Raw genomic sequence first — 10,357 nt, 5'->3', positions numbered from 1 at the left:
TTGTCTAGTGTTACAGTGATTCTCTGTTGTAACACTTTTTTAAGCTATAATAACACTTCCATAATGTGATGGAGTACATAGTTTGTAACACATATCTACTGTAACATTGTCTAGTGTTACAATGATTTTCTTTTGTAACAATTTTTAGTGTTCTAGTAACACTTCCACATTGTAGTAGAGTATATAGTGTGGAATGGAGTAACACATGGTTTACAACACATGTTTTACCTATTGTAACACATTCAACTTTTTAAATAAAATATTTATATTACCCTTATATATGGGCTACACATTGCAGAATCACACAAATATGACACATTATAGAATCTCATGAGCCGTAAATTTCAATAACCATAGCAAGATCCACAAATTATTTGAAGATTTCAACGTAATACTTGTTCAAATCAAGTGACAGTGCAGGTACATAATGATGTGGCTCTAGCTTGAGAGCAACTACATATAGTATTGAAGAGTACAAGCCCATACTACTAGAAATGAAAGTGTGATATCTAGTGTTCTTAAATTTCATTGCTTCTTCATCCATTTTTGCACACATCAATATAAGAATTCAGCCATTAATCATTTCAACCTGCAAAGAGAAAGTTATAACATTAAATATTATTCTATCTATGTTAGTTGATGTAAACTTAAAAGCTAGTACGAACATACAAATGTCAAAGTCCGAACAATTGTTACCACCTTTGGCAAGGGCATCACCAATGTTATTGTACCCAGGATGATTGATATCCACTTTGTAGAATTGATTTTGTCTCAACTCCACCAAAACATGTTTTTGGATTAGTGCTCAAAAGACCTTATTTGGATATTTTGTAGTCATGAGTACCACTGTGGACCGAACCTATATTAATTTGACATATCACTTAGCGACCAACAAACATCATTTGTTTATCAAGATAATGTTGTTAAGATAAGTGATATTTTGTTCACCTACCATCATTGGAGGAGGTTGCTCATATTTCGGACTCTTGTGGCATGTAGCCTTGTCATGAGCTACCTCTTATTGTGCAATGGTAGTCTCTCCAAGCACTCCATGATGATCCTTACATATGAAACAATATAAAACAAACATTTTACTATAATAAATATAAAAATATGGTTCTTAAATTTTGTACCTTTATTATTCTACCTCTATAGAATTCCTTGGGCAAGAATTAAACTGAAAGGAAGAGAATGGTAATTGCAATTATACAGTGTTATAATGTTATTTATCTTTAATAAATTGATATTATAAGTCTAATATATCATATTCAATGGTTCAATGAAAAGATGTACCACTATTTGTCTAGAGTCATTAGCAGAGCATTATTTGGACATTGTTTCTACTTCTAGAATTAGTAATTCCTTGTCATTAGTGTCACCTTAGCATTAGTTCCAATACAAATTATTGTAAATCATAATCACTAGGCAAAAATATTGACATATAAACAAACTAAGAGTATATTATTCTTAAATACAACAAACCAGTTGATAACTTTTTTATTAGAAAAATAGATTATCATCGTCACTATATGTAGACTCACATGGTTCTTTGTTCTAGTAAAGAAGAGAAATGAAAATAGCATGAATTATTATAAAAAAAAGCCTTTGTAGATAAAGAAGTATTTCACGAACAAGAGATTTTACCAATTGATCATTCTGTTTAAGGAATCCATCTTTCTGATTTGGTGCAACACATTGAACTCTCTAAAAAATCTAAACAATATTAAAGCCAATAGGAACTAAATTATGTGAGAATATGCTAAATAAAGCAAATACCTTTTTTATAAGTATTGCTTGCTTCTTTAAATTACCATGACCACTTCTGCTACACAATTCTCCTAGAAAAGATAGAGAGTAACATTTCAATATAGAGTTACAACACAAAAGAGAAATACTACTACATCAAACTGACACTTAATAGTTCCTAGATCTCTACCAGATGACCATTATTAGGATTCTAATATTTATATATTTTTTCGTGATTCCCTAGCTCTAGGATAGATGGTGGTCAATTAAATGTTAAGAAGTGTAAATCTAAATTAATTCATATAAAGCACATTGCATCCAAAGTACTGACAGTACTTCCATGGTGTTGGTTGCTAAAAATCTATTTCACTAATTGACAAGTTGGTCATGAGAATGGAAACTTCATAAAATGGCACTTGAGTGACAGAAAAACTTATTCACATAACTTTGAATAAAAGAACATATGAATAGAAATTGAACATATATGCCCAATATACATAGAGCAAACTACTGTTGTTTTGTTTGGTCATCTAGTGGGATTGTTTTAGTCATGAATCACATTGCCCTACTGATTCTGATTTCTGAATGAAGTAAGATGTTAGTTGACTGATTACAAGGAAAAATATGAGAGCAATGGCATTGCTACGAATAAGAAACATCACAATTTCATCGGTCTAATCGGGTTAAAAAAGATGTGGTTGCAGTTATACAGTAGTTTCACAGATGAACACATGCACGTAGTCGAACTTTATCTCTAGGCAACAGATGCAAATGCATGGGAGCAAATCTGAGACAACAATTGGCAAATGGTAGACCGTGTAATTTTTTTCTATAAGATACACAATCATCGTGAACGTGAACGCATTCACAGGTTCATATGTACATTTGTCAGGTTCTAAAAATTGCACAATCAGGACACCGCAAATTCAATATGTAAGTAGTAGAGCATCACAGGAAATGATTCAGAAGGAAATGACAAATCCAAAATAAACCAAGGCTGACAAATCCACAGCACATCAATGTTGAGATTACCAAATCATATCAAGGCATCAAGAGGAATTCTATTCCATGTTAAAAACTAAACCTAGGTTTCCACAAATTTTAATCAGAGAGGTGGTGATCATGACAGAGGGAGAAAGTGAGATGTTAGACGGGCATCATACTTTCTATGTTGGAAGATTTTGGAGCCGTTGTCGAGTTAAAACTTGTTGATGTCCTTGGCGTTGAGTGGTTGCTTGTTCTCAACCGAGCCGCAAATCGCTGTGACCAACGCGTAGGTGCTCGTCCCGTCCCAATCACAAGATGCACGCGTACGGCATGTCCAGCTCCTGCATTCCACAGAGAACAGGCGTATCAAACTTCAAATGGTGGGTGACAAATCCATCATGCTTTAGCGATGATGTTGCAGGAGACGAGGCTGCGGATGCCGCCGCCATCGATGCTCGGCACCGTGATGAGCCTTCCCTCCGATGGCGAAGGGCCAAGCTCGGCAGAAAACACTGCAGCCAGGACGAGGCGGACTGGGCAAGCGAGCCGGCGCCGGCCTGGGAGCCTCCGGTCGATTTGCGTGCGGAGAAAATGGATCTGTTGGAGGAAATAATGGAGGAGGGAATTCAATTTTCTTTTTCCTACTCGACGATCGGATATGGACGTGAAATACGTGATAGGCAACTGCCAGCGACCTAGCGTTTCTGAATTTTGACTTTCCGTGGCAGATGGATTTTTAGTAGGGAAAATTTGGTGGGAAATATTTTCAGTCATAGTTTTAGGAGGGAAGCTAATATGGTTCCTGTGTTTAGTAGCTTGTGACACGATCGGCCAAATTCTGCAATCCCTCTTTTTTCCTTTGCAGCTCTTTTTTTTCAATCGATGTCACGCTTTAGATTGGCAAATTATAAGATAAATCCAAGAATATACGTATCAAGATTAGTAGCTTGTGACATGTACATATCATTTTTTTATAATAGCATACGTATCAAATTAGCTTGGTGTAGCAAAAAAATACAAAATAAATCCAAGAGTGTCTACGTAGTCTAGAATAATTTTAAGGAAAGTCCGAATCGATTTCCATTATGTGTTTATTATCTGGTTCCAGATCAGTACTACAGAAAATGGTTGCATATCCAATATCATCCGTATCTATGAAGAATATAGTACTAGATTAAAGTACCAATTCAAACTATTTTAAAGTAATGACTAATAGTATTGATTTTAATATTCATGATAACATATAAAGAAAAAATAATTATTTTTTATATAATGATGACATCACTTAATTAGAGCTATTATATTAATTTCAATTCATATGACTAGTAATGTATAATATAGTTTTTTTAAACACTTGCACTCAACTTTTAAAAGTTGCGTCTAAGAGTAAGTAAATAGCCAGTGTTTTGCCTTAATAATAATCATGCACACACAATTAATATACTATTAATTTGTTATTATATTATATAATTCATATGCGTAAAATATACTTTTATATACTGATATCTTAATCCCTATTTGTATATGACTTTATTGTACTAAAACAATCGATAAAGCAAATAGATACTCCTGGGAAAGTCAAAATATATAACTGCAACCACATCTTTTTTATTACAAACAGATGGGTACGTTAGAAATAATGGCATGTCATATAAGTTGAATTTTATGTGTCTTTTCTTTTTTGATCTAATGTGAGTCTTAACCTCTATTAATGTTGTATGTAGTTTTTCATGCGGTTTATTCTTAATAAACTTTATAGAGTATTGGACTGGGAACGATTTGTTAGACAAGTTCAATCAGGTAAACTACGCGTCTTACCACAAGTTATGAGTGTGCACTAGCTGTGGATTTTTAATTAATAATTAATTAGGTTCATACTATCGTGTAGGATGATATGAAAGAATTTCGATTGAAGCTTGCAGCGATCTTGCTATCGTCAGAGTTAAACAAACGAAAGGGTGCTCCATACCTTGATAGGGATGAAAATATTGGAAGCCCAAGCAACTATGCCATAATAGAGAATCCAAAGATGGCTGATCAAGTATCCACGAAAAAGAGAAAATATTATGAGGAGGCCGAATGCTTAGTGGTTCAAACGGGCACCCCTCAACACATACAAACTCAGAATAAATCCCCACAAGTCCATGCCTAACCAAGACCCTGATGAGTTTTGGGCGTTTGAGGCCATGAAAGACATGCCAATGAACAAGGAAGAGATGACTGAGTTACTTGTGTGATTACGTAATGGCAATTCAGGATGAAGCGACGTTGAAGTAAGCTACATGCTTATTTTAATTACTTTATTTACTAATAATAGTGTGCTATCTTATATGACGAAAACCATCATCTATGTCTAATGCTTTGCAGAAAGCCTTGGGTTAAAGGTTTTCATCCCTCCATGATTGTCCTAAGTGTCAAGGACCTACAAGAGTTGTTAATGAACAATCGAGACATCTCTAAGAACTGTTTCAACTTAGGATGTCCGTTTTCAGGCAGCTCAAGAGTATAATACAATGAAAAAATACAATAGTATTACGAAGCATCACATGGACCTGAGATTCTGTGTAAGCACATTTTTTAAATTCTTATCGTGCTATATTATATTGCCTTATTTGTTGTTCTCCTAATTGTATAAAGTAGGCCAAGTTATACTAATCCTGACTCTCAGAAAATATGTGTTTTAACAAAAATGCCAGAATACCGTAAAAAATACACTAAGAAAGAAATGGCTGCTGCGATTGGCGTATGTTAGGATATGAAATACAGCTTAGCACAATGCAGATATGTAAGTTGCTTGCTCCTACTTTTATTACTTGTTTCCTATATACTATTCTAAACGCTACCATGTTTGCAGTTTCTTTTGCAATGGCTGCACTCTTGCAAGAACCACCCTGAGGGGATGCTTTCACCCCAATCAATTGGGACCAGATTAGGGGAGGTAGTTGCTACTCCAACATAGGCATTGAAATATCTAAGTGTATGGTCATAGTTGTACTTTGTGTATAGCATTTTTGAACCTGAAGCACATGTTCACTAGCCTCATGCCAAGACATGTAAATCCCAAGTTTCTTCCCATTGAAAACAACATACCAAGGGTCCATTTTCGAGTGGAATGTGAAGAAAATAGCTATCAATCAAGTTCAAACTAACTCACAAACGAGTAGTAATAGTAGTAGTAGAGGTAGATGCTTCAGAAACATGTCAATCATCATTTGATAAAGAACTTGGAGCATAAAGACATCATAAACACAGTGAGCATATATACAAAACAGTGAGCATATAGAAAAAGACAGTAGGGGCGGCCGGTAATGATGCCAAGTTCCTCACAAGTTCTTAATCATCAGCTTATATTCCATATAATGTATGGACTTGGATAACTTTATCATCGGCCAAATAAAGGAGAGGAGAGGAGAGGGGGGATTTGACAAAAAAAAACAACAGCTGCTTAACAAACATAGAGCAGCAGCTGATGGCAAAAATAGCCAAAAACTAAAGCTGCAATTGCAAGCAGCCAAGCACAATCATATTACCCTTTACCATGCATACTGAAATAGAAAATGAAATAAATTACTGAAATTACAAACTGAATTAAATGACTGAAAGAAAACTGGAACTGCATAGAACAAGATATACATAGAAACTAATAATTAGAAGCTAAAAACTGGAGAAAAAAGCTTAAACTGATTTAACCATTCCCAGTTGGAAAATTGCAAGCAGCCAAGCACAATCATAATACCCTCTAATGAAAATAGAGCATGCTTAGAAGCTAATAATTATAACATCAAAACTCAAAGAAAAATGAAAGAAAACTAAAACTAAAAGCGAAAAAACTAAAAACTGAAGTGAAAAGCTGAATCTCAAAACTCATATATAAACTGAAACTGAACTGATGATGGAAAGATAACAGAGAGGTGATGTTTTTCCTTCTAATACTCATCGGATTACTTGCACAGATCAATTGCAATAGGTGGTAAGTAGTGCATGTTCACTTACTAAAATATATATGTGATATATGAACACTTATCATCTTTTCTTGTAATGCTAGCATCAAAAAATAAAATCTATCTGTTCGTTGAAATGAAGCGAGCCAGCTATTGTTATAGGTGGATGCAAAGTCTCAAATGGTGCTTGTTGCGAATACCAATAAATCAGGCTCTGATGAAGGACAAGTGACAGAACCCACAGTAGCTCAGAATGACAATGCAGCTTTAAAAATGCAAGGAGCTTCGATCCTGTTGAAGGCGATGAATTCTGTGACATACTAAGAATGCCCAGACTGGTGTATGATGGGAGTAATTCTGCCAGTGAAGAAACAAACCACAGTGCAAAAATATCACTATGGGCTATACAGCAGGCTGCTGTACTTGCACAATGCTTGCATGTGAGCCGGAGGAGTCGTAGTGATGAAATATCTGGTATGTCTGTTTTAAATGAGAGTTCTGGTTTAGTTGTTTTTCACATATATGCACGGAGAATAAAGTAGCTCCTTTAGTAATAGCATTTAGTTTATTTTGATCATGCGAAGGCATTGAAAATTCTGAATTAAAAGTGTCAGACATTTTTTTTGCATGGGGGAATTTTAGATTCCAAATGAAAAAAGTTTGTTTAGTAGATGGCATTGAAAATCAAGCTGTCATATTTTGACATGCCATTTCAGTTTTTATTTGTATGCGGACCATTTCTTTTTACTTAATATTGCATACTCCCTCAGACAAAAGTATGAAGTAGATCTTATCTTAGCACATAACCCAGAAGGCATAAAAGATTACTAGACTACCCTAATTCATTGTCTCTTACAATGTTGAATGCATGCATATGAGGATGCACAGTGATACATTAGTGTTCATTAACAGTACGTAGGAGATTACAATAATACCCTTGACTATTATAACTTAACCGGTACGTAGGAGACAGCACATCTTTTGCATTGGAAGGTGAAATAAGTCTAACATTTATGGACAAGACCATTATTCAAACTACAGACCTTGCCTTTTTGGAGAGAGGATACAATTTTTTGAAGTACTACAGTATTTTTCTATGCTATGTGTTTAACTGGATTTTAGTATATAATGTAAGAAGGGACAGCTAAGAGACTGGCTACTAGGAATACCCGCATAAAGCCTACTAGCAAACAAACCATCATCTCACTTAGAAGCGTATCTCTAAGCCGGAACACAACCAGCAGAGACTAAGCATCGAGGCTAGAAAGATCATTGCAGAAGTATAATTGCAACAGAAACAAAATAAGACTTCAGTAAAGTTGTACTTCTATATATACATAGTATACAATATACATGCAAGAATTGAAAAGCGACCAGTTTTCGTTCACCACAGCAATGGAAGGTATAAAAAAAGTGAGTGCAGACGGAGTTGTAAATGGTGATTAAAATTTATCATGTCTTAAAAGTCGGATAACCAGTGTGCCAGCCTTTTTGTCCCCCGTAATGTCTGCATCGATCAGTTACTGTATAGATTATGTTAAGCTACTAAATTCTTAAATCAATCGCTAACAAATGATAAGTGCCGCCGTACACTGCTACACCGTGCATTAACTCCTGAGAACATGTGGCAAGTGCTTACTAATAATAATTTAATTAGCTTAAAGTTAGGCGAAAAGGAATTGTCACTGTTGTCCTACACTAAATGCGCGGATGCGTACGAGCGGGACACACACACACCGCAAAAATGCAATGTTCTCTGCAAACAACCTATGATTTGTACAATTGTACTACTGAGTGTTATGAAATGAAATCCCACATGACGAAATCTTTAAACGCCAGGTTAGTGCCTCTGTACTCTACGATGTCATTTAATGACGAATGGCAGACGGAAGTTACACTTAACTACTATTCCAGAAGGATGATTTTACAGTGCTCTCCATCTTACAAATTGGAGCCCAACACAAGATAACCATACCTACAGGCTGCAGAGGGCACTAGAATAGATTACCAGTGTCAAGCGTTTCGAGTAAACACCAACGAGTAAAGTTATATTATTACGCGTTGGACTCGGATAGGTATGCTAAAAGACACAAGGTTTATACTGGTTCGGACAGAATGTCCCCTACAGTCCAGTTTGCGGCTACTGCTCGTGTTATTAGCACTGAAAGGTTCGTAGTAGGAGGTACAAACGGGCGAGAGAGGGACATGTCCCAAGTCTCTGATGGAAAGGTCGAACGGATGTTGAGAGCTTGGATGCTGCTAAGCTGTGTGTTATGTGATACGTGGTGTGTTCTATTGATCCGTCCCCTTAGTGGGGTGCCCTGTCTTCCCTTTTATAAACCAAGGAGAAGCAGGGATTACCAACGGTAGAAAGAAGAAAAACCAGAGGCCAAGAATGTCCTTCGAAGGTGCCGGGTCTTCCTTTTCCTTTGAGCGAGCCCTGCTGACACGGCAGACGGTGCTAGGGATAGCTCCACACAGAGCATCTGTTGGCTAATGACGCGATGCTCTGGCTTGATCAGCAAGTGGTCATGTCCTATCCCGCCCCGACGGGCAACGTGACGGACCAGGGTGTCAATCCGTGACCCCACGGGGAACAGACAGCGCAGTGACTGCATGTCCGTCACTGTAGAGGATGTGAGTCTCTTCCTGGACCGTAGTGGTTGTCGTATTCTTCCGTTAGGACCCACGCACGAGGGCAAATAGCGGCACCCACAACACTGTCAGACAACTGTCGGCGCCCACAACACTGTTCGGTCTCTGACATGCCCAGAAGGGCTTTAAAGCGCCTGTCTTGTCATATCTTGATGGTACTTTTCTGCAGGCATGCAGGGTATGGTCCTCGGTATTAGCGGTTGACTTAAGTGTCCTGCCTTATCTACGCGCGTAGTTATGAAGGAGCACGCTTAGACGTCGGGCAAGGTGGAGCCAGCCCACGGTCAGTCGTGCGAGGCGAAGTCTGCTCTCAGACTGTTGGGCGAGGCAGAGCCTGTCCGCGGTCGTCGAGCGAGGCGGAGTCTGCCCTCAGTCGTCGGGTGAGGCAGAGTCTGCCCTCAGACAGTCGGGCAAGGCGGAGCCTGCCCTCATACGTCGAGCGAGGCGGAGCCTGCCCTTAGACATCAGGGCAAGGCAGAGCCAGCCCATGATCCTCGGGCGAGGCGGAGTCTCCCTCAAACGTCGGGGGAGGCGGAGCCTGCCCTTAGACATCGGACAAGGCGAAGCCTGCCCATGGTCGTCGGGCGAGGCAGAGTCTACCCTCAGACGTCGGGCGAGGCGGAGTTGGAGTCTGTCCTCAGATGTCAGGCGAGGCGGAGCTAGCCCACGGTCATCGAGCGAGGCGGAGTTTGCCCTCAGACGTCAGGCGAGGCGGAGTCTGCCCTTAGACATCAAGCGAGGCAGAGCCAGCCCTCGGTCGTTGAGCGAGGCAAAGTCTACCCTCAGACGTCGGGTAAGGCAGAGTCAGCCCCAGACATCGAGCGAGGCGGAGCCAGCCCTCGAACATCGAGCAAGGCGGAGTCTGCTTGGGGCAGGGGCCCGTGGTCCTGGTGGATGGACAAGGAGTGACTCGGTAAGTGGTGTAGTTGCGCTCTTGATTGTGTGGATGAGTCAGCGTTCGACGGTTGTTAGCTCCTCTTTGGGTACCCTAATATTGGTCCCCGATAGTAGCCCCCGAGCCCCTAGGT

The 10,357-nt window shown here is 38.8% G+C and overlaps 1 long non-coding RNA gene across 4 annotated transcripts; it reads right to left on the bottom strand.

Moving 5' to 3' along the window:
* Positions 1 to 376: 376 nt before the first annotated feature.
* On the bottom strand, positions 377 to 3,363 carry LOC136495184 (uncharacterized). Of its 4 annotated transcripts, none has more exons than XR_010768915.1 (6): positions 2,910 to 3,363; positions 1,777 to 1,838; positions 1,645 to 1,713; positions 953 to 1,060; positions 697 to 859; positions 377 to 589 (listed from the first exon to the last, which is right to left on the bottom strand). It is a non-coding gene; the product is annotated as an uncharacterized lncRNA (long non-coding RNA). The 4 variants fall into 4 exon arrangements; XR_010768912.1 differs by having other exon boundaries at positions 700 to 859; XR_010768913.1 differs by having other exon boundaries at positions 700 to 859; positions 1,645 to 1,704.
* Positions 3,364 to 10,357: the final 6,994 nt, after the last annotated feature.

Source organism: Miscanthus floridulus, chromosome 12, assembly GCF_019320115.1.
Source record: "Miscanthus floridulus cultivar M001 chromosome 12, ASM1932011v1, whole genome shotgun sequence".
NCBI classification, from domain to species: Eukaryota; Viridiplantae; Streptophyta; class Magnoliopsida; order Poales; family Poaceae; genus Miscanthus; species Miscanthus floridulus.
The sequence above is the reverse complement of the archived record's forward strand: the minus strand, read 5'-3'. Positions and strand labels throughout refer to the sequence as shown.